At 56.9% G+C, this 24203-nt stretch overlaps 1 protein-coding gene across 2 annotated transcripts in view; it reads right to left on the bottom strand.

Moving 5' to 3' along the window:
• The window catches only part of SYT2 (synaptotagmin 2), a 105619-nt gene that overhangs the window by 22188 nt on the left and 59228 nt on the right, over positions 1 to 24203 (bottom strand). Inside the window, exon 1 of one of the 2 annotated variants that reach the window (XM_027614206.2) lies at positions 23658 to 23770. The exons of the other annotated variant lie outside the window; for it this stretch is intronic. The gene's annotated coding sequence lies outside the window, so the exon portion shown is untranslated. Of the gene's footprint in view, positions 1 to 23657; positions 23771 to 24203 lie in introns of those variants that run through there. 2 annotated transcript variants of the gene reach the window in all.

The following is a 24203-nucleotide window of genomic DNA, read 5'->3' as shown; positions in this document are numbered from 1 at the left end:
TCTAAAAACAACGAAGTTTTATGTTCCCTCTTGGGTAAGCTTAAGGGGTCAGTTTTTTTCTTTTATTCTTTCTTTTTTTTTTTAAGATTTTTATTTATTTAACAAAGATAGAGAGACAGCACAAGTAGGCAGAGCAGCAGAGAGAGGGAGAGGGAGAAACAGGCTCTCTGCCGAGCAGAGAGCCCGAAGCGGGGCTCGATCCCAGGACCCCGGGATCATGACCTGAGCTGAAGGCAGCCGCTTAACTGACTGAGCCACCCAGGTGCCCCAAGGGGTCAGCTTTTTCTTCCCTACTCATTCCACCATAAGCTAAGGAAACAAGATGTTGAAGACTCAGCACCAGTTCCCAATAGTCCTATGGAAAACAGAGGCCCAGAAAGGTGAAGTGACTTGTCCAAAGCCACACAGCCCATGCTGCTAGCAGCGTTGGGAGCAGAATCTTCTGGAACCCCATCCAATGCTCCTTCCCCTCCAGCACAGCCGCCTCCTTCATCTCCAGGGCTCTTCCCCACTCTGGGATGCAGGCTTCCTGCGTCTTGAGCAGAGACGGAGACAAGCACAGGAAAGAAGGAAAAGCCAAACCCTCAGGAATTTATAGCTGCCTTGGCCTTCCTCATGGCTCAGGCTGCAGTCCTGGGGAAGGCAGCCAGCTGGAAGGGCTGAGGATGATAAATGATTGGAGGCTCCAGGGGCTCCCAGGATGGAGTGAACTCCTCTGTCTGGTCAGAATCGCCAGAGTGGGAAAGCATGACATGGTACCATCAGGCAGGGATGGCTGCAAGGTGCTGTAACAGCAACACCAGGACACCGGGGAGACAGGCTGGGGGCTGGGTGGAGGCGCCTGCTCTGGGCCTGCAGGGTCGGGGGTCAAGGTCTGACAGCGGGCGGGGGGGGGGGCGGTAGCGGGGAAAGGGGAGCTTGGGAGACCCAGCCAGGAGCAGATAGGGGAAAGCATGAGGAAGAGTCTAATTCCTGGGGAGACCCTGGGAAGCTCGTGCAGACCATCCCCCCACAGCACCGCACCCTCAAAGCCTGGCTCAGCGGGTTGGAAGTGTGACCCAGGAACCCTCGAGGAGCCGCCACAAGCGCCCTGGCTCACCATGACGCAGGTGGTCAGTGGCCACACTGCGGGAACTGAGGTTCTAAGAATTCAGAGAGACTTGCCGGGGGAAGTTAAAGTTCAAGACCAGTGGCTGGAAGTCAGATAAGCCTTGAAGGCTCCGCGCACCGGAACAGTGCCCTCCACCTGGCTTCCATCAAAGGCTGCAGGAGGAAACCACAGGCACGAAGAACTCAATAATCAGTTATGTTTCTGGTTTTGTTCTTGATGAATCTGCCTGGGAGGGCACAGTCATTTCAGAGATAAGACGAATTCCGCTCAGCTGAGTGCCTGCCCCACAGTCAGCATCATGACTGGAGCCCAAGTCTGCCTGAGGTCAGCCCCTGCTCTCCCACTCCCTTCCCCCCTCCCCGGGTGGGGTTAGGGGACAGGCCGCAGCAAGGGGGAGCCTCCAACAGTGGGAACAGAAGCCCAAGGAGCAGGGGTGGAGCTGAAGCTAAGTAGCCGGGTAGAGTGGAGAATCTCCACCGGTATTCCCTTCTGCCCCCATGCCCAGATGGTTGCTGTCCATCTGTCTGTCTGTCCAGGATGGCCACTTGGCTCCTGTGACAGTCTCAGTCCCCAGCCCTCTGGCCTCTCCTTCTCTCCTCGGAGGAAGTCAGTCCCACCTCCGGACTGCAGCCACCACTCAACGAGTCCTCCTCACCTGCACGTACCCCTTCCCCAGCTTTCCCTCCTCCCCCCAGCCCTGCACTCTCACGGAGAAAAGCAAAGATATGGCCACTTCAGTCAAGCTCTGCTGGACACCGGAGTAAATGGGCCCGGAGCGGGGGGGGGGGGGGGGGCAGGGCCAGGTGAGGAGGTGCTTGTGGTCTAACAGTCCTTGCCCACTCGAGCCCACGCTGGAGTCCCTGAGCACTAGCTCGCTGCCCGCGGCCCCTTCTGGCAGGGCGAGCAGCCACGTTCGGCCTGGTGGGGGGGGCGGGTGGGGGGCAGTGTCGGGGAGCCGGCGAAACCCTGGTTGACTTATTCTTTATCTCATCCATTTTTCTGTCACGTAGGAACAAACCCGAGGAAGCAGCCCGGAGCAGGGGAGGAAGCAGGATAGCAGGTGGGTGTTAAGAAGGTCATATGAGGGGCGCCTGGGTGGCTCAGTCATTAAGCGTCCGCCTTCGGCTCAGGTCATGATCCCAGGGTCCTGGGATCGAGCCCCGCATGGGGCTCCCTGCTCGGCAGAAAGCCTGCTTCTCCCTCTCCCACTCCCCCTGCTTGTGTTTCTTCTCTCGCTGTGTCTCCTGTCAAATAAATGAATAAAATCTTTAGAAAAAAAAAAAAGAAGGTCATATGAACAGAGAGCCTTGGGGTACAGCAAGACAGGGAGGGCCATCCCCTTCTCCAGAGAGCCCTCCCAGAAAGCAGAAACGACAGGCATCTGGAGGCTGTCTCCTCCTGACTCCAAATACCCAGAGGCGCTCAGAGCTCAGCTGTGATCCCTGTTATCTAAGATGCCGTTGACCATAACCTGTCGGGTAGGATGGAAGGGGGTCAGATGAGAGGCAGAAGGCTGCATGTGCTGGCCTTGCACCCACTCACACTCACACCCACAGAAGCTCTTGGATGCTCTGCCTTTAGGGTCTTTGCTCAGCTTGTCTTTGCTCAGCTCGTGGTCAGCCGAGGTGGGAGCATCATGGAGGTTAACCTGCCCCAGGGCTTCGCTCTTTGGGTAGGTGTAGATCTCAAGAGAATGTTAATTGAAAAATGAATATGTACGAGAGTAAGCATAATATCGGTGGAGGGAAAGCGGGAGACGTGTGTAGACATGTGCTTATATATTCAGAGACTGGCTCTGGAAAGATGCAGAGGCAGTTGGTGACATGCGTCGCTGTCGCTTCAGGGGAGAGGAGTTGGGAAGGAGTAGTTGGCAGATAGATCGCTGTGCTTTTTAGATTTTGAAGCACACAAATGTATTTGCCTATCCCCTCCCCCACCCCGGGGGCTTCAGAACCAGGAGCCCGGTCCCCAGCCTTGCAAAAGAGGGCACAAATGAGGGGGTTTGTGTAGCTCACCCAGGAATCACCCAGCTTGGGAGTCACCATCAAGCCCTCCCCTGTCTCGCCCAGAGGCCACCCTGCTCCCTCACCCCACTTCTCCTCTGCCCTAGAATGCATCGGCAGCTCTGAGGCCCCACACTCTTCTCAACTGGCCTGTGGGCCCCCAGGGTGTCCTCCCTGATGAGACTCCCTTCAAAATCGGACTGTGACCCCACACCAAAGATGAGTAAGTTTGACTCCCACCCCCCACGCAAAGCACATGTGCGTGCACGTGCACACACACTCACCACCAACTGCTACCTCAGACCCATTCAGTATGATCTGCGGACTCCGCACCTCGGTGGACTACCACACTCAGGCCGGGTCTCAGTACAGATAACGGGGTGCTAACTGGATACAACATATTTAATGTCTCCTCAGGTTGTATTTGCAGAATCCAAAGTAATGAGATGGAAATAGGCAACCAGCAAGATGCCTCTCACCAAAGCCAGCAGACTAAAAAGATCAATACTTCAGGATAAGTTTCTTTCTTTTTTGAACCAATGCTCCAGTCCCGCATTTGGTCCTGGGAGGCAGAGGATAAAGTTTCAGTGAATTACTTTTCTAGCTCATTTTGACAATAACTTAGCCATCTCTGTGAGTTCCTTGTGTAGCGAGGCCTGGGGCAGGCCACACACACCTCGATCTGCAGCAAGGTTGCCACTGCTTGTCTACAGAAGCAGAGCCTGCTCTTGACCCACTGCAGGGTCCCAGAGAGCTAGAAAGTCCCTCCCAGGGTCTAACTTCAATCCTCCTGCGACACTCAACTCACACTCCTTTCCCTTCTTTTGCATCAGCAAATCCCAGGCCACCTGAGGAGAGGCCCGGGGTCCGCAGGAGGTGATGGGAGGCGATGAGCAGGACTGAGTCCCTCCCAAGCCTCTGCTGGCACCTCGGGCGGTTAACCATCCCTGCTGTGCTGGCCAGCGGTGACCGAAGGGGAAGGCTGCATGCCTGTTGCCGGCCGTCTGTCCCTGAAGCTAGACTCGGGACACAGCTACTCTTCATCACAGACCAGTGGAAGCCCCGGACTGTGGGAGCTGAGGGAACCCGGCAGACAACGCAGGCCAAACCGCTTGTCTGAAAAAGTAGCGTGGCTGAGCGGCGGCTGAGCGACAGGGACAGCCAAGTCCTCGACTCCCTGCTCTTTGTCGCCCCTGCCCCACCCCCAGCAGCCCACGGGTTCCAGTTCATCCTTGCTTAACAGGAGCAGGGTGCAGGGGGTGCTGGGGGTGGGCAGGGATCAGGCCAGGCCCCGGGGGCCCGCGTCCCTCTGCCACCCCAGCCGGGACCACAGCTGGGACCAGGACCGAGGAGCCCCCTGGCGGTGGGGAGCGGCGCTGGGGTGCAGACTTCCGCAGAGCGAGCACCGCACCGAGGGAGAAGCTGCTGAGTCACCTCCGCCGGCGGCCCGCCAGCCACTGGCCAGGACCAGAGCTCCCGGGCTGCCAGTCTGAGGGGTCCCGCTACCCCTGGACCTGCTGCATTCCCTCCCTTCTCCCAAGACTCAGAATCCTGGGTCTTTGTCCAGAGCCCCGCTGCCCCGCAGCCGACAATGTCTCCCAGACCCACAGGCAGCTCTCCGGGGTGGAGGAGAGGGCTTCCACGGGTTGGGTGTCAGGACACTCGGGAACGGGCTGGGGAGCCTGGGGGAGACTGACTGAGTGGGGATACATGGCAGCTTGGAGACCCGTGACCCCCAGGCTGCCTGGTGCAGTGGGGGTGCGGAGGCCTGACCCCCAAAGTGTCAGAGCCTCTGTGTGTGCTGTGAGTGGGGGGCACGAGGGTCGGGGCCTGGGGCGGGGGAGGGGCTGTGCCCTTGTCACGTTCAGCCAGGGGTGCTGCTTCCTGTAGCACGCGGGGAAGCCCTGGCTGTGGAACAGGAACCTGGTGGCTTAGTAGTGATTACCCAACACAAATCCACAGGCCCCCTGCTCTGCCACATGTGAACGGCTCTGTACTTCCCAACACGGCCCCTGTTATACTGCATGCCAAACGCACATCTTCATTTTGAGCTAAAAACCGTTAAAAACTGACGCATCTTCTTCCTGACTAAACGTTACAAGCTTTGAACACACTAGTCTGCTAAGTGCTGCCCCGCTAAGGGACCGGGGGTTAGAGGCTGGGCTGACAGCAGAAGTCTTTGAATTTGAGCGTGCGAGCGTGGAGGTGTGGGGTGGTGCGTGGGATGTGTTTCTGAGAGTGTCGGAGGCTGCGAGCGTGTGAACGTGAGGGTGGGGTGTGTGGGGGTGGTGTGCGTGGTTGGGAGAGGAGCAGGCTGGAGCAGGGTGACAGGGGCCCTAGGAGGCTCTGAGGGAGAAAGTGAGAGACACCAGGAGCCTCCTCCCTAGAGGCCTGGCTCATGGAGACCCGGTTGGTGCCCCCACTGTCTGCCAGGAGCCTGCAGCCGGCGCGGCTCCGCCCCGGCCCAGATGAGGGCTCCCCCACCCTGAGCAGGCTCACGGACTCCTAGGCCCCACTCAACGCTCACAGCCCGGAGAGGAGGAGGGGCAAGTGGTGGACGGCGCCATTAGCCGAGTGATGGAGCAGAACTGCGGCTCGGCTTTGCATCCCTCAGGCCCAGCCGAGCCAAGCAACAGCAGCCACAGAAGGACCGGGACAATGAAGTGTGGGGTACCAGCAAGGCCCTGTGTGTGACAGCACATGTGACCGTGCTAACACACGTGCACGGCACCATGAACACCTGTGTAAACAAGCGAGTGAATGTGTGCGTCACGCAGCCATATGCAGGAACGTGAGAAGCCCTAGGAAGAGAGAACAGGGGGTCTCAGACCACACCCCTTGTCCAGAACTTGGGGATGACACGCGAAGACTCTGTGCTTGGATCGCGAATGGGACGGACCCCAGCGTGGGGCACCTTGCAGAACCACAGAGCCCCGGGGGGTAGGGGAGACTACAGGCCCCCAGTCCCCCTGCAGCATCCTTGTCACCTCTTGCCAGCCCCTCAGGCGAGCGGATCCTCTGCTTCCACAGGTGGCCTGAGGGGTGGGACCCAAAGGAGGCATCGGGGGACCTGGTGTCTCTCCCCTTCCTTCCGCCCTTTGGAAAGTGCCTCTGCACCTCCCTGGGTGGCCCCGTGACCTTCTGAGATGCTTGGAGACCTTAACCTCTGAGCATGAGCAGCACGAGGGGTGCCGGTGTAGTTAGGAGAACGTGAGCATTGGAACACAGGGCTGGGTTCGGACCGGGCGCCTAGCAGCTGGACACCCCTGGGAGCGGGGCTCAGGCCCCAGCATCATTCCTCAGCTACAGAGACAGGGCGAGGTGCCTGTCCTGGCAGGGCCCCGTGAGAATGACATCAGCCATAGCACGCTGCCGCAGAGTGACCCCTGAGCGCACCCGCCTTTCCTTTCCTCGGTGCTCCCCAGCGGGGCTGGTGGCATCCACACTGACCATGGGCAGCTCTGGCCAAGAGCCAGGGATTCTGCTCTCCAGTCCTGCTCAGGCCAGGAGGTGAGGGGCACTTTGGGGAGCCCGAGGCTGGGGATTCTCCTCCCAGCCCCCCCCCCCCGGTCCTGGGGAGACTGCGCCACCCCTGCCTGTGTCAGTCACTTGCGTGAGGCTCAGCTCCCTGAGGACTGTAAGGGCTGCCGGGTGGGAGGTGTCGTGTTGGCCTCTGCATTTCCTGCCGCCCGGCCCTGCACCCAGGAGCTGCCTGGCTGTTGGGCTTGGCAGGCGGGGACTAAGAAGATGAGGGTGTCACCAGGCACTGCACCCTCCCCTCGGGCAGCCACATCCAGCAAGCCCCCTGTTTCGGAGGGGAGAAGGGAGACTCCAAGGCTTGGGGCATGCTGTCAAGGCCAGATCCCCACAGCCTAGGGCCTGAGTTGTCATTGGCCCGGGGGAGGCAGGCCTGCAGAGGGAGAGAGACCCGCAGCCTCTGGCAAGCTGTTTCCTCAGTCTCCTCCCTCCCTCGGGAAAGGGAGTCCCACGCAGTTCAGACCTCAGGAGAGTCGCAGGCTGAGGAAGGGCATGAAGATTACTTCGCTCCTTAATGAGGGAAGGGGCAGAGGTTATCCGCCTTATCCAACCTTGAAGGTAACGTCAGAGCTAAGTGCTGGGAATACGAGATGAAGAAAACTCAGCTCCATCCTGAAGCAGCTCAGGGAAAGACGACACACTCAGAGCTTCTCAGAGGTAGAGCAGATGGGATTCTCCCCAATGACAAGAGACCCCTGAGACTCAGAGATCAACTTACCCAAGGCCTCACTGTGAACTGGAACCCTGATTTCCTGGCACCCAGCCCAGGGCTCTTTGCCTCCTAACAAGCAGCCCCAGCTCTCGGGACTAAGTGTGGGGGAAAGATATCACAAAGGCCCTGGGCCCACAGGGTGGGGGTATGTGCCAGGGGCAAGGACGGAAAACTCCCCTTCCTAGAGGTTCTACTGAGCGCCACTGACTTCCATTTCATGCTCAGCCGTGTCAGGTAGGTACTAGTATCCCCATTTTACAGATGAGGAAACTGAGGCCGAGCAGGGTACACTCACATCGTGTCTAATTTCCCCTGCCCCATAGGACGGAAAGAACTGCCCTCAGGTGGCAGAGTATTTCACTGGGGGCTAAGCAGGGAGCTGGGGGCAGTCAGGGGAGCCCAGTGTGCTCTCGGCACCCGGGAGGGGGGGTCAGCTGAGGAAGATGCAGTCTGCTCCCCCCCATTTCCTCCCAGATGCTGGACAGGCCCTTGGGAAAAAGAGGTGCCCTTCACTTTTCAGATGAAGATGCCCATTACTGCCAACACTTCGGACAGCTATTGGTCTCCAAAAACTAAAGTGGGTCACACAAGTCCCGGGGGCACAATTATATATATCCCCAAAGAAGCCAAATTTCTCCTGCCTCACCTGGGGGCCAGAACAGACATGGGGACTAGGGGCCCAGAGGGGCAAACCATGTCCTCAAAATGCCAACAGGCTAGAGGAGGAAAGAACTGCAGGACAATACCAAGTTGGAAAGTCCAGCTTGGATTCTATGTGGATCCCAAACTGGGAGGCAGGACCACTGAGGAAACGGAGCCAGGTCAAGCCCCGGGGGCAGGGGGAGGGGGGGCCAGCCACGGGGTGCACATTAGTGCCCAGCCTCTGGATCAGATGGACCTGGCTTCAAGTCTCAGCTTTGCCATTTGCAGCCCTGTGAACTTGGGCAGGTAGCTTAGCTCAGCCTCTCTGGGTCTTGCTTCTCCATCTGTAAAATGAGAATGAGAATAACACCTGTCTTGTAGGGTTGTGAGGCTCGGGGACAGTGACTGTAGAGCATGGTATTGTGCCCATATCTTGTTCCCGAGGGGCTGGAACCTGCAAGGAGCACACAGGGGTGGCTCTGGGGCGGGGCAGGCGGTGGAGGGCAGGTGGGCCTCTCCTAAGCACCATACTGTGGCCCAGGTTAAGCTCAGCACCCTTCTCTGTACTTCCTGGAGACTGCAGCTCTTTGCGCTGGTAGCCAGGCCTCTCTTAGTAAACCATCCTCCCCCCACCCATACCCTCGGCATCAGCCCAGCCAGTCTTTTAAGACCCAGCTCTGGGCCGAGTCCTGTCTCTGAGCCATGGCACTGTCCCGTGTCCAGACAAGTCCTCTCACCTTCAGCCTGCCCCCACCTACCCTCACACTGTCCATCACTCAGCATCAGCCAGCCTCTCGAGCTGGGCCTGCTGGGGTTTCATTTTGTTGGCTCAACTTTTCAGATTCTTACAGGTGGGGTCTGACCCAGTCCTCCCCATAGAAGCTAGCAGAATCTGGCCCTTCTTCCTCTGGCCACCACTCCCATTCTGCAGGGACAGAGCTTGGAAGCAATGAGGCGAGGTGGTGCTGGTGCCCTGAGGACATCCCAGCTGCACCCTAGCCATGCCAGTGGGCCACCAAGCGGCGGTCGTGTCCGGCAGGTGGCTGGAGGGCTGGTGTGCTGCTCAGGAATGGGCGCTATTGGGAGAACCAGTGTCTGGGAGTCACTAGCACAGGTGGCTGGGTGGGGGCGGGGGAGTGTTGGGAGAACACTCACCCCGGGGAGAAGGAAACCAGAGACGGGCTCCAGGGAACATCCACATTTAGAGGATTTGCAGGAAGAGTGGGAAATGCCAGGCAGAGTGAAGAACAGCCAAGGATGGAAGGAGAGCCAGGAAGAAGAAAAAACGGATGTGCGGTGACAGAGGTAAGGGAGCGGTGGGCGGGGACACAGGCAGCCTTCGGGATGCTCGGAAAGGAGAATATACCGATGACAAGTTGTGCATGTTGTTGAGTCTAAGTTACACCTCAATCAGGAAGAACAAAGAAGGAGCAGAGGAGAAAGCTCTCTCAGCTGATGTGTGGTCAGTGCTCCAGCCCTGCACTTACACCCTCCATTCAGCCTGCGAGAGCTGGACTAGAGGGTGGCCTGGGGGGGCAGTTAACAGGCCACTACCCAGGGCGCTGGGCACCAAGGGGCCCACCTGCTTCCCCCGTGATGCGCTGGTGCTCCCGCTGAGAGGCCATGGAGCAAAGGCACAAAGAACCAGGGAGCACACTCGGGGGAGCTTCCAGAAAGGAGCCCCAAGCCAGGGACACAGGGATGGGCTTGGAAGGGGCTGGACAGTTCTAGGCAAGAGATCTGGCAGTTGGCAGGGGTGGGTGTCTGACAACTGCAAGAAGAGATGGGACCCCTGACCACCATGGCCCTGGAAGGTGCAGGAATGACAACTGACAGCAGGTGGGTGGTGCAGTAGGACCCCGATCCTGGCTCAAGAGACCCCATCTTCTGGGACATACTCCACAGAACCTGATGTGGGTCAGGAAAGCCTCCTTGGGCCAGGACGCCAGAGGCCTCTAGGCTTTCTCTCCTAAGAGCTGAAGCATTGCTCTCCACCCACCATGGCTGAGCACATTGAGAATGGGCCCTGCGGTAGTCAGGAGTAAAATGCACACAGGTTTCCAGCCTGTCTGCCATCAGCTGGAGGAGACCCGAAAAGGACGTGGGCGGAGGATCATCCCCTCCAGGCAATGGGTGACACTGAGCATGCACAGAATTTGGCAACCGTAGGGCCCAGCTCCACATCAGTTCTGAAGGGCCACACACAACACAGGTTATAGCAGAAGAAACCGAGCCAGAGGGAGGAAGTGACTGGCCCAAGGTCACAGGGTTCGTGGGGCAGAGCCTGGCTCCCAATTCGGTGCTCTTCCAAGCCAGCAAATCCTCTGGCTTGGAGAGTCTGCCAAAATAGGCACAATGTGAGCATCAGGGGTTTCAGTCTCCCTATGGAATGGCCCCGGGTTAAAACTTTAACTGGAATTCCTGGTGTGGCTCCCATCAGACCCCCAGTCCCTGTGGCTGGTAAGCGGGATGCAGTATTTAACCTTTTCCATATATGGAGCCGGTCTGTTTCAGTAGTTCTGATTTTCTGCCACATATTCAAGCTCCTCACACACTTGAAGCAGGAAAGGCTTTAGGCATCTCACTTCAGTTTTCTCTAGCACCCCTCTCAGCTCTCCTTGGTGGCCCCCCTCAGAGGTGAGGACCACAGCACATCTCCGGGGCTCAGAGGTGCTTTTGCCCCTGCCCCCAACACAGCACTGGGGTTCCTCTGCTTCCCCCTCCAACTCCAACGGTGTGAGGGCTGGGGCAGAAGATGAACTCTTCTTCTGGTGGGGGCTCCCCCACTTCAGGCTCAAAATGAGGGAGGAGTTTTACATAGTCAGCACTTTCCAAAATCCTGATGGGATGGTGATTTTGTGAAGTAATGAGTACCCCATCACTGAGAGTGTTCAGGCTGAGATTAGACACTACTGGAAGGGATGCCATAGACAGGGAGGGGACACAGGCTTGGCCTAGATGAACTTCAAAGTTCCCTCTCCAACCCCGTGAGTCCCCAAACCTCTGACACCTCATTCCACCCCTTGCTGTTAGCTGGCTTCATTCGCCCAGGCTCTGCCAGATCCCAGGCTCTTTGTCCTCAAGAGAAGTCACTACCCGATTATGTGGGGAGCTCAACGGCTCTCTTCGTGACATCACGACTCTTGCAGGGATGGCTTGGGGGTATTGAAATTAAATACAAAATGGAGACCAGACTTGAGAATTTCCTGAGCAGATAAGGCCATTTAGGCCACGTCAGCAAAACTAAATCTAGTTTATTTCATGAACATAAGCAAAATTTAACTTAGATTAGTTCTTATAAATGCCTCTGATATTCATTAAAAAAAGAAAAAAGTTGTCTTCCTAAAAAAACGGTATAAGAGAATCACCTTTAACCAATCCCCTGCCAAGTGGAAACCTCCATCATAATAAAGCACTCTTGGTAAAGGGTAAACAACTTCCATCTCACTTGATAAGCCATCCTGTGATGTCCAGTCCCTGAGCTTCTTACCAGTCTTTGAATTTAAAAGCTCCCAGTTCACCAACTGTTCTTAAATGCACAATAAACTCTTACTAAATACTATTTATTGATTTGGTGGTTTCAATTTTGCTTTTTCTGGGCTTGGGGTAGGATGGGGGCGGAAAACAGGATAAAGGACGGCATGGAGGGAAGGGGGTGCCTGGAATCCAGTGTGGCCACCACCAAGGGAGTTGGGGGGCGCACTGCAGGGCAGGTCTCCGTGAGCTGAGTTGGGACCCAAACAGGCAACAGCCCAGTGCTGGCCTCCTGATTGGTGGTGGTTGTCAAGTGAAAAGGGAGCCCGCTTAGCTCTCCGAGGTTCATTAGAGAAAAAGGTGAATGTTGAAGATGTGTCATGGCAGGCAGCTCGTTAAGCCCACGGAACTTAAAAATAGTGAGACACACAGGCATTGGGGCGGAGGGGAGCTGGGGACTGAAACTCCGGCTCAGCACACCAGAGGCAGGAACAGCAACCCCTGGAGAGACTGAAGCCATCCCCAGTGGAAGGAAGGCTGCTTAACCATCATCTGATCTCCCCAGGTAAGCTTGGAGCGGGACCCTGTTGGAGATGCCACACCTGCTCAGCGAAGAGAAGATGAGCCCCAGAGGATGCCTGAGCTCCATGCAGATGTCGACAGAGATAAGACACAGTGACACACACCTGCTCTGGAGGACTTCAGAGCTTGCCTGCTCACGGACACTCTACTTGGTTTCCCTGGGTCCGAGCACCCGTCAAACGTCCTTTATACCACCTTTCTGATCAGTCTGCTGTGTAGGCTTTGGGACTAGACAGCCTTCACTCAAATCCTCCCACCTGCCAGCTTGGTGACCTTGGAGAAGGCACTCCCCTATCCTGGACTTGCTTTCTCTTCCATTAAATAGAGACATCATGGATCCCTACCACGTAGGGTTAAATGCACTAGCCTCCACGTACCTGGAATGCAGTAGGACCTCTGGCAGGTTCCAGAAAGCAGGAAATGTGGGGTAAAGGGAGGGTCTGGGACAGGTTGCAATGGCTGGGTGAAGATGCAGAATTGTTGCAGCTGCTTTGCTTGGCGGTGCCAGACTAGGTTTGGAAAACAGTTACGGCTTTCACTGAAAAAGGGTGGGAAACTAGGGGAACCAGATTCAGAGTCAACCAACACACGAAGGACACCTATTGTGTGCTCAGCACTTTTCCATAGATGATCCTAAACCAGGAGGTGGGGCCAAGCACCAGAAGCCAGCTAGGTAGTTGACTGGTGTGAGGGCTGCAGTGACTCTAGGGAGAATTCCAGGGGCGCCTGGGTGGCTCAGTCGTTAAGCGTCTGCCTTCGGCTCAGGTCATGATCCCAAGGGTCCTGGGATCAAGACCCGTATCAAGCCCTGCTTGTGTTCCCTCTCTCGCTGTCTCTGTCAAATAAATAAATTCTTTAAAAAAAGGCGGGGGGGGAAGAATTCCAGAAGTGCAGGAGTCAAGAGAAGGGAAACCAAGAAGCGGGGTGGGGGGGGAGGGTGTGTGTGTGTGAAATGGTTCTTTTTCTGGCTTAGATCATAGCAGAATGTCCTCAGCCCAAGGGCTCTAGGATGAAGAGAGGGCTATGGGGAGATCTCGCCTCAACCTGGCCTATTAACACACTGGGTGGGAGAAGGGTTGCTGAGCGCCCACGGTGACATGAGACCCTGGACATCTACACCAGGCTTCAGCCCCAGGGGGCTCAGGCTACTGAGGAGATAACATGGGGCTTATATAGGACATAAGAACTGCAAGACACCTTAGGATGGATTATTCCAGCCCTTCTTGAACGGGAAACCAAGGCCCAGAGAAGGGAAATTACTTACTTTCTTTTTTTTTTTAAGATTTTATTTTTATTTATTTTAGAGAGACAGAGAGAGTATGAGTGGGGAGATGGGCAGAGGGGGAGGGAGAGAGAATCTGGAGCAGACTCCGCACTGAGTGCAGAACCCAACGTGGGGCTCGATCCCACCACCAGGAGATCATGACCTGAGCCGAAATCAAGAGTCGGACACCCAAGTGACTGAGCCACCCAGGAGCCCCAGAAATTACTTTCACATCAGTAAGAGAGTCAGAGCTAGAATCTAGGATGCCTTCCACTACACTGCACGTCCCACACCCTGACCCTGAGTCATGGGTCCTCTCTGCCTCTTAAATTCCACATTGGAAGCTTTATATACTGGGGGGAAATGAACTGAGGCTCAAAGGGACACAAGAAGTTCCTAAGGCCACACAGCAGATCAGACAGAGAAATGCAGGGTGTCTAGTCATCTTTCCCAGGATACAACAAACATTAATTGAGCATCTACTATAAGCCAGGCAGTGTGCTGGGAACAGTCTCGTACCTTATCTCTTTTCAACCTCCCATAGAAGCGAGGTTCTAGAGGAGCTACCGCCAGACTATCAGGGTTCAAGTCCTGACTTTGTTAGTTCAGCGTCCTCAGATACATTATCTGGGCCTGGGTCTTCTCATTTTGTACAATGGGACGAATAATAGTATCTATCTCACAGAGTACAAGGAGATAATCCATGTAAAATACTCGCAACAGGGTCCGATAAAAGTTAACTTTCAAAGTAAGTATACTATTTGACCCAGCAATTCCACTTCTCGGAATGTGCCCCAGAGAAGCGAAGATATGTGTTCTCTCAAAAGCCTTGACATGCAGGGTGCCTGGTGGCTCAGTGGGTAGAGCACGCGACTCTTGATCTCAGGCTTGTGAGTTTGAGCCCCACGTTGGGTGTAGAGATTACTTTTAAAAAATCTTTAAAAAGGAAAAGAAACCCTTACGTGCATGTTCCAAAATCCAACCGAAAATGTCCATCAACTGATAAAAGGATAAACCAAGTGTGGTCTATCCACACAATGAAATATGATTCAACAATAAGAACAAATGAAATGGCACCAGCTACACCCCAGAGACGCCTCAAAAACAATGTAAGTCAAAGAAGCCAGACACAGAAGAACACATATTATCAGATTCTGTTAATATGAAATATCCAGAAGAGGGGGATGTGTAGAAGCAGGCAGTAGATCATCAGTGGGCTAGGGCTTGAAGAAAGGAATAGGGAATGACTACTAACGTGTGCAGCTTTCCATCCGGGGTGAAAAAATACGTTCTGAAATTAGATTATGGTGGTGTTTGCACAACTCTGTGACTGTACTAAAAACCACGGAATCATGCACTTTAAATGAATGAACTATATCTCAATAAATCTTTTTTTTTTTTTTTTTTAGTAAAAAATCGATATGCCCCTGTAAAGTAAGGAGCATCCAATCACATTTGGGGGGGAGGGCAATGAGGTTCAGAGAGATCCACCACTTAGCCCAATATGGCTAGCAGGTTGCAGGATCTGACTTTGGACTTCGTGTTATTGAACTCCAAGTCCGGGGCTCTTTCCTGAAGCTTCTCCTAAGACCTAATCCAGCCCGGACTCCCAAATGCCTTGGGAAAATCTTCCATTCCCTCCCCCTGATAAGGCTACTCAACAAATCTCCTTGCTATCTAATCTAAATCCTTCCAACTTTCTGAGGTATGAGGTGCAGGGAAATTTGAGGTCAAGGCCAAGGTCACAGGAGATAAGCACCAGGCTGGGCCCCTCCATTTCTAGCCAATGTTCAATGCCTTCTTTAGGAAGCCTGGGGAATGGAGCAGATGAAATACTGTGGACTCTGAGCATGAGCTCATGGCTGACTTTGGAGGTGACCTTGGCAAAGCAACCTCATCTCTGGGGCTCTTGGTAAAATGATATTTGGAAAGAGGCTCTGAGGAGGGCTCCAGAGGCGACATTTCCAAGGCCCTGAGTAACTCTGAAATAAAGTGTCCTCCCTTCTCCATACCTGCCATTCACCCCAGATGACCAGCTGCGAAGGCTGTGGGAGAGTGAGCATCACGCAGTTGCTGGCTTGGGTATCTGTAGCCTGGTCATCCCTGTCGTCTTCGGCAGAGACCTTCAGTAACCACATGTGAGACCCTTGGCCTAATCATCAAACCAGTACCATCAGCGGGTCAGCTCGGCAGCATCTCCCACCCCAGGAAGGAGACAGATGACGGAGGAGATAAAAGTGCTATCAAACAGGGTCCTTGACTTACTTGGCAGGGAAAGTGCTGAATATGACATGGCATCAATGTCCTGCTTCCAGGCAGCCCCCTTCCCTGCCTCCCTGCACTGCAGATAGCCTGGCTGGGGGTGGGAGGGTGAAGAGCCGCCTATTTTGGCCATCCCAGGGAAGGCAGGACCCCAGTCTGTCTGTGGCTCCCGGCCAGGGTGTCCCAGCTTGAAGGATATGTTCAGCCCTCCTGCTCTCTGCTTATACAGCTGTGGACCCTGTCCAGAAACACTCCTGGCCCCACTGCTAGGAAGCATGGAGAGACACCAAACCACGATCCCTTTTCTTGGCCAAATGAAAAAGAGCAGGCACGGAGAGAGGCCAGGTTCAGCGCAGAGTCACCCAGAGTCTGAGTGGCCTCACTGGGACAGCGGCCCACTGGGTTTGGTGCCATTTGCAGAAATTTCAACGAGCCAGAGCCTCAGCCAGGAAGGCTGCCTGCATCCCAGAGGCTGAGACAGTGTGCATCCTCTAGGCCCGCTGGTTTTTCCAGACCATCACCCACCTGATTGAATCCCCAGGACACCTCGGAAGAGGTGACAGAGACAGTTATCCTTCTCTACTTTTTCAAATGGGGACAAATGAAGTCCAAAGGTGGGAAGACACAGCACGTGTGGGACCATGTGCAGTAACTCAGCAATGAAATCATTGGCTTCCAGATCCTTCAGATCAACTAGAGTCACATCCCTGCCTCACCCCACTCCTAGCTCCAGTGTTATGTTTCTCTTCCTGCAAAATGCCCCTTTCAGTTTTAAGAAACACCATAACAACAGCTAACTCTTTACTAGCACTGTATGCCAGGTACTCGCCATTCTTAGAGCTTCTCATGTCCCCCCTACGGCGTACCAACTAATTTATTTCCACATTAAAGATGATGAAACTGAGGTTCCAAGTGTGGAAACAACAAAATCCCAAAGGAGTTAGGGCAACCTGGCGCCCTGGCATCTGAGCTCTCAGTCACCGGACAATAGCACCGAGGACCCACGAGGTACAAGGATCCATACACTCCAAGCCCCACCAAAAGATGGGCAAAGGTCCCAAGGCAGGCTCAGAGAGTTTGTTCAAGATGGAGCACTGAAGCCGGGAAGCCAGTGCAGGGAAACTGGACTGCGCTCTTGCCCAGGGGCCATGTGCTGGGGGCATGGGGACAGGCTGCAATCTGTCTCCCAGCAGCGGGCTGCCCTGGAGGCCCAGCCCCGGCCAAGCCGCGGGGAGCAGGCTGAAGGCTCAGAGCTGGCAGCCGTGCTCTGCCCCACTGTGAGCAGCAGTGAGAGACTCTCCTGCCGCCAGAGCCGAGCCGGAGCCGGAGGGAGCCCCGGCGGGCGCAGGGCTGGCTCGGTGCAGGCCCAGGGCCGTTCTTCTCCTCCCCCAGTCTCAGTCCCTCCGCCGCAAGCCCGCAGCGGCAGCAGAGCGGGCCCGATGGCTGGAGGTCACTCTGGCTACACGGTCTCCAGGGACCACCGGTTCCGTGGATCAGTTTGGGAGCCTCAGCACCAGGTTTAGTCTTAGGGGGCAGCTCTGACCTCCAGGAATGTCACTGTGACCTCTTCCAGGGGCAGGTAAGAAAAAGCTAGCTCATTGCCAAAGTGGGGAGATGAGTTCGACGGATCCACCCCCACGGCTGCCCCCTAGCAGATTCACGGACAGTGGGGGATTCCCACCATAGGAAGTCCTTGCTTGTACCTCACCTGAGCCCTTCCTGCTGCAGTGCAGCCAGCCCCACGGCCTCATACAAGAAATGCTTCTGCTTCCAAATGCACCCTTTGACTCCATGAGCAACACAGCGATCACAAAAGCCATCAAAGCAGCCTGCAGCTGCCCTGGGGTCAAGAATTTCATTTCAGTTGAGGAAAGGCTGGGGGCTTCGGCCCTCCTCCCCCCAGGGCCCTACCTAACTTCAGGACCCGGAGAATAAAGAAGTAGGATGCAGAGGAAAAAAAAGAAGAAGAAGAAGGAAAGATAACAAAACAAAGGCAGGGGAAAAAATTATTCACAGCCTCTCTTGACCTGCCAAGGACTTTTTCCACATCTTTCCCTGGGCTCAGGGGCCCAGATAAGGAAGCAGCTTCTGCATGGCTCTGCCTGAGCTTCGCTCAATGGGCCATCTGCTCCGAGGCCTTTCTGCAAAAGCTTTAAAAGTCCCATTTCTCCAGGGAGCTGGGAGCTGGGGAGGCGTCAGCTCCAAACAATAAGGGAAATTTATTAGAGATCAGGGCTGCCGGGAGGATGGTGCAGGCCGACCGGGTCCGGATGCTGTCCGAGATACAAAGGGTTATTGAATGCGGCAAACCCAAAGGCTCCTTTAGAAGTCAAGTGCTCACAAGGGAGGTCCTACACTCTGCAACCTTCCTTTCCAGAATCCCTCCCCGCCCCCCACCCCATCCCAAGTCACACTCATCTCCCGTCCTTTACCACTGGGCAAATATTGACTTTCTTTCACTCAGGGTTGCCAGTGGAACTGAGACCGATGGGGCTGGCTAGCGTCCCCTTCCTCGGCGAGGGCAAGGGAGGCTGTCAGCAGAAGAGCTCCGAGCAGGGGCCAACAGAGACATGTCAAGAAAGAAAGCCTCGAAGGAATATCATGGTCTTGGGAGTAATATTTCTGTCTTCCTTTCTTCTGCTTTGTCTCTCTGTCCTCTGTCCCTTTCTCAAGCACATTTGGGTTTATTTTCTCACATTCTGGCTGTCCTGCACCCGCCTAGCATGTCTGACCCAAAGAAGCAGTGTACAATAGCTGGCAAACAACCAGAGTTCTGGCCTGGGAATTATGGTCTCAGACACCGGGCAAACTTTGGCTAGTCTTGTCATTTCCTGGGCTCAGTGTTCTCATCTGCAAAATGGGAACGTCAGTCTAGATGCTCTCAGAATCAGGTCAGAGATGTTTTCCCATCGGTGACCCATGTCCTTTCTGCGGCCATCAAAGCCTATTGCCTCATGCTCTCTGATTTTAGAAGGACTGGAAAATATCTGCTTGGTGCTTAATGGGGAGAGTGGAAAGAGCACTGGATGAGGGCCCCCAAGTGCAGGCTCAGCACCATCTCTGTTGCTTACGTGTCCTGTGATACTGGGCAAGGTGCTCCCCTTCGCTGAGTCTCAGTTTGCCCATAATCAAAGTCAGAGACTGGATGAGATGAACCGCACAGCCTCTTTCAGTGCCTCGTGCTGTGGTTCCACTCACCTAACACACGCCCGGGAGCAGAGATGCCTTTTCTCCAAGACCTCATTTTACAGCCCTTTCCTGGTGACTAACCTTGAGTGGAAGGCTGTGCCACCGCCCCGGCTTGTATTCCCTCATCACCATCACCGGGAGCTTCCGTTAACCTCCTTACTCTCGCTGACAGACTCACACTCTGCCTGCAGCCCCCTATGGCTGAGCTTGCCCCTCCACAGGCCCTGTGACAAGGACCAGTGCATTCAAACTCCGGAAGCCCAAGCCAGCGCACAGAGGGAGCAGGATGCGGGAGGCCCGGGGCACCCTCCCAGAAGCCTAGTGACAACTGATGACTGTGGGCTCTGCCCCACCCTTCCTTTAACCTCAGCCCCCCTTCGTGACAACACAGAGCCTCAAAAAGCCCATTGCTTGTGCAGCACCCAGTCCACACTAAGAACTCCCCATATCCCAGGAATTTTATAGAAGTTATTCCCATGTAATCTTCACAAGAACCCTAGGCAATAGGTAATTTTCTTCCCATTTCACAGATGAGATAACTGAGGCTCAGAGAGGTTAAGTAATTTGCCCAAATTCACACAACTAATAAGAAGAGAGAGCCAAGATGAGAACCCAAGTCTGTCTACCTGCAAAGCCTTTGTTCTTAACCCTCAGCACTCTTACTAAGAAAAGATGGCATCCCCTCTCCCCAGGTTGTCCCAGAACTGTGACCAAGGGCCAGTGAGCGCTGATGCCCAGATGACGCCCACAGACCTCCCACCCCACCCTGCCCAACTTCAGTGAGGGCAGTGCCAACCGGGCCCAGAACCAAAAAGGGTTAGAAGGACCTTTGATTCATTTAAACCAACCTTTTACTTTGCAAATGAAGAAATGAAGGCCCATGGACGGGACTTGCGTAAGGTCAAGCAGTGAGTCCTGGACCTGCCACCCCTTCCCCCAGCCCACCAGTGCACCCCCGCCTGGCCTGGCTCTGGGATCTGGGATCCTGAGAGTCCCCCCAAGGCCGAGCCAGTGCCTTTACCAGCCCTTTCACCGCAGCCCAGGAGTGCCTCTGGCTCTTCGCCTCCGGGATCCAGTCTCAGCCCTCCCTGGGCTTCTGCGGGCTCATTCCTGGAAGGTTCAGGAAGTGGAGTCAAAGCCCCATGTGTCCTTGCTGCCACGGAAGGGACCGAAGGCATGGCAGAAAGTGGGGAAGGGAGAGCTAGAGGCTAACAGGTGTGAGGTTATAGGGAAGTCAAGCAGGTTTTTTCTTTCACATGAAGTTTCTGGTGCAGAATGATGCTAATGGTGGGGGGGAAGACAGAGAGGGATGGAGGGAGGGAGGGAGGGAGGGAGGAAGGGAGAGAGGGAGGGAGGGAGGGAAGGAGAGAGGGAGAGGGGGGAGAGAGGGAGGGAGGGAGGGAGGAAGAGGGAGGGAGAGAGGGAGGGAAGGAGGGAAGACAGAGAGGGAGAAAGGGAGGGAGGGAGAGAGGGAGGGAGGGAGGGAGAGAGGGAGGGAGGGAGGAAGAGGGAGGGAGAGAGGGAGGGAAGGAGGGAAGACAGAGAGGGAGAAAGGGAGGGAGGGAGGGAGGGAGAGAGGGAGGGAGGGAGGGAGGGAGAGAGGGAGGGAGGGAGAGAGGGAGGGAGGGAGGGAGGGAAGACAGAGAGGGAGAAAGGGAGGGAGGGAGGGAGAGAGGGAAGGAGGGAGGGAGAGAGGGAAGGAGGGAGAGAGGGAGGGAGGGAGAGAGGGAGAGAGGGAGGGAGGGAGGGAGAGAGGGAGGGAGGGAGAGAGGGAGGGAAGGAGGGAAGACAGAGAGGGAGAAAGGGAGGGAGGGAAGGAGGGAGAGGGGGAGGGAGGGAGGGAGAGAGGGAGGGAGGGAGGGAGGGAGAGAGGGAGGGAGAGAGGGAGGGAGGGAGAGAGGGAGGGAGAGAGGGAGGGAGGGAGGGAGGGAGAGAGGGAGGGAGGGAGAGAGGGAGGGAGGGAGGGAGGGAGGGAGAGAGGGAGGGAGGGAGGGAGGGAGGGAGGGAGGGAGGGAGGGAGGGAGGGAGAGAGGGAGGGAGGGAGGGAGGGAGGGAGGGAGGGGGGGAGGGAGGGAGGGAGGGAGAGAGGGAGGGAGGGAGAGAGGGAGGGAGGGAGGGAGAGAGGGAGGGAAGACAGAGAGGGAGAGAGGGAGGGAGGAAGGAGGGAGAGAGGGAGGGAGGGAGAGAGGGAGGGAGGGAGGGAGGGAGAGAGGGAGGGAGGGAGGGAGGAAGAGAGGGAGGGAGAGAGGGAGGGAAGGAGGGAAGACAGGGAGGGAGGGAGGGAGGGAGGGAGAGGGAGGGAAGGAGGGAAGACAGGGAGGAAGGGAGGAGGGAGGGGGGGAGGGGGGAGGGAGGGGGGAGGAAGAGAGGGAGGGAGGGGGGAGGCAGGGAGGGAGGGGGGGAGGCAGGGACAGAGGGAGGGGGGGAGGCAGGGAGGCAGCACTGCTGCTCCAGGTCCATAGGGAAGCTCTGGGAGCCCAGGGGAGATCCCGGGGCCCCTTCTGCGGGAAGGTGCACCTGCTGCCACAGGTTTTCTTGTTATCATGACTAGCAGCTACCACTCACTGAGGACGCAGAGGGCTCTGCACTGGACGAGGGCTCAGCATTTTCAGAGCATTTCTTGTTTAATCCTCACAACAATCCTAAAATACCACCACTATTTTCATTTCAACCGAGTAACTGAAGCTCAGAGATGTAAAATACCGTATCTTGCTCAAGGTCAGGCAGCTAGCTAACAACTGAAAGAGCCCAGGGTCTCCGGAGGGTTCACTCCAGGGCTGTGCAAGGCCTTGGAAGTGGCCCCTCCATCTAAGAGCGCTGAGTCTCCAGTGGCCTCCGCACGGGGGGGGGGGGGGGGGGGGGGGACAGAAGTGTGCTGGAGGCCGGTATGCACCACCTGTCCCCATCACCCAGCCAAGCCCCCTGTCGGCTACTCCGACACCGGTCTAGAACCTCAGCCCCAGAACTGCAAGGGGGGGGAAGGGTCCCTGGGAAGTGATCTAGTTCAACCCTCAATGTACAGGTGGGGAGAGCAAGGAAGGGCCATGCCCAAGGTCAGACAAGGTCACACAAATTGGAGGCAGAGCCTGGAATTAAACTCACGCCTCCTGTCTTAAGCCAGGACTCTCCCCCACAACACCCTGAGGCCCAGTGAGAAGCTATGGTTCCATCCCAACTGCAGACAAAGCCAGAGTTCACCGGAGAAGGAGTGACATTAGGTTTTCCTTGGCAAAGGTTGTGAGGCTGCACAGTGGGGGGTTAAGGGCTATTGTAGTGGAGATCTCTCTAAACAGAGAGAGGACCTTTCTAAACATGATTCCTTCAGATCACCCTTGTCTGAGGTGGAGGCAGCCCCATCTAGAGCCAGGGGCCAGACAGCATGACCTTGGGGGGTCCTTGACATCCCCCTTTTGCCTATGGGCCTCCTATCAGTCACTGGGAATCTCTCCCCAGGGAAGGCTCTACCCCCTGCAAGGAGGATGTGTGGCTCTGGGAAGCCAGACATTCTCACAGCCGTACTGGAAATTTTTAAAGTGGGAAGAGATGATGGATGAGCAGGCTGGGGGTCTCAAGGCCCTGCTGACTTTCTTAGGGGCTGGGGAGCCACAGTTTCCCCAGAGGCCAGGTCACAGGAGGAATGCAGCTGGTGAGGCTGCACCCCACCCATCCCTTCCATTGGCCTCCCCTGCATGCTGGGGCCTGCAGGTGTCAGACCTGGGAGACTTCAGATACCAGAAGCTCCAAAATCCCATTCCGCAGATGAAGAGACTGAGGTTCAGAGGGCTAGGTGAGTTGTCCAAGGTCATAGGCTGGGTCAGAATGGAAGCTTCCCGACTTCCCCCTGGAACGTTGGGTACACAGCTCCACACTGCCACCCCCTCCTCAGGAAGTGAGCGCTGAGCTCCCCGCCGAGAGGCCTTGCATCAAAGGCATGAATTCCCAGGCGCCAAAGCTAGGGACAGGCACCCAGGGGGCCGGTTCACCTGACCGCCCTGCCCCCACCTCGCCCCCATTCCTGACTGGGGCACGAAGTGTCTCCATCCTCGTGAGCTTCAGAGAGGTGCAACAGCTTGTCCAAGGTCACACAGCAAACTGAATAGAGCGTGCCCTCCTACTGCCCTGTTGCCCCTTCCCCAACCCCCACCCCGATCTCTCCAAGCTCTGCTGCTTGCCAGAATCCTTAGGACCCCGCTTCCTCCAACACACCGAGCCGCGGCGCTCGACGGAGTATGAAAAAGTTTCGAGGAGAGGAAGGGGCTAAGATGCCGCCGCCCATCCCAGCCCCGGACCGCTGCGGCAGGGCGGGGGGCGCGGAAGGGAAGCGAGCTCCGCGCACCGCCAGTGTCCCCAGCGCTTCCCGCTCTGCGCCAGGGGGCTCCCGAGCTCCGCGCGCGGGGCGCTTCGGCTCAGCCTCATTGCGGCGGGGTCCCACGCGCCCCGCACCCACTTTTCACTGTACACCCACTTTATCGGCCTCCCCCGCACGGCCTCCCGCCGTTCCCCGCTAGCCCCGGGGGCCCGCGCGGCTGCACCGCGGCCTCTCTCGACTCCTCCCCGCGCGCGTCCCGGGCTCCCCGCGAGGAGAAGCAGGGCAAGGGCCAGGGGTTCCCGGGATAATTCAGGACACCTCCCCCGGGACCGACCGGGTGGTTCCGACGCAAGTGGATTTCCGGAGCCCACTCCCCCACGGCGGGCTCCGTGCCGTACTTAGTTTATCCGGCTGTGAGCGCCGAGCCCAGAAAGTCGGAGCGTCCCAGGTTAGCGACCCTGCATCCGCCCGCGCCCTAGGCCCTCCCGGGTGGCCGCGGATGGTCGGCGCGCGGCTGCGCTCGGGAGCACGCGTTGCCCTCGCAGGGTGTCCCCGCCCGGGCCGGCTCTTACCGGGGACGTCCGTGCGCGGTGCGGCGTGAGCTCGCCCGGAGGGCAGAGCGCGGGGATGGCCGGGGTCTCGAAGTCGCGGTCCCCTCTTCCCACTTCGCGGCCGGCCGGGCCGCTGCGGCTCTCCTCCCGCCCGCCGGCTCCCGGCTCGCCGGCTCGCCCGCGCGCTCTCTCTGCAGTAGTAACAGCCCGATCCCGCTCCCCCCGCCCGCCAATTGAGATGCTCCTCACATCCGCCTGCACACAGCGCGTGCCGGCCCCTCCGAGGGCGATCCCCGCAAGCCGCGGCGCAGGGCCCCCGCTCCCGCAATCCCCACCCGGGGGAGGCCGCCCCCGCACGCCCCGCGCCCCCCTGCTCCGGGCCGGACTGCCGGTGGGCGGGGAGGGAGGGGCAACAGGGGAGGGGAGGTGTGTGCGAGGGAGGCGCGGCGTGCGGGAAAGGGGTTCGACCAGGCGCTCCCCTAGAGAAGTTTGCGGTGGGTGGGGCCGGTCTGGGGTCCCCGGAGCCCCGCGGGGCGATGCGGAGGAGTCCCCTCCCGCCCCGTGCCC

The sequence above is a fragment of the Zalophus californianus genome, chromosome 10, assembly GCF_009762305.2.
Source record: "Zalophus californianus isolate mZalCal1 chromosome 10, mZalCal1.pri.v2, whole genome shotgun sequence".
Classification (NCBI taxonomy): Eukaryota; Metazoa; Chordata; class Mammalia; order Carnivora; family Otariidae; genus Zalophus; species Zalophus californianus.
The sequence above is the reverse complement of the archived record's forward strand: the minus strand, read 5'-3'. Positions and strand labels throughout refer to the sequence as shown.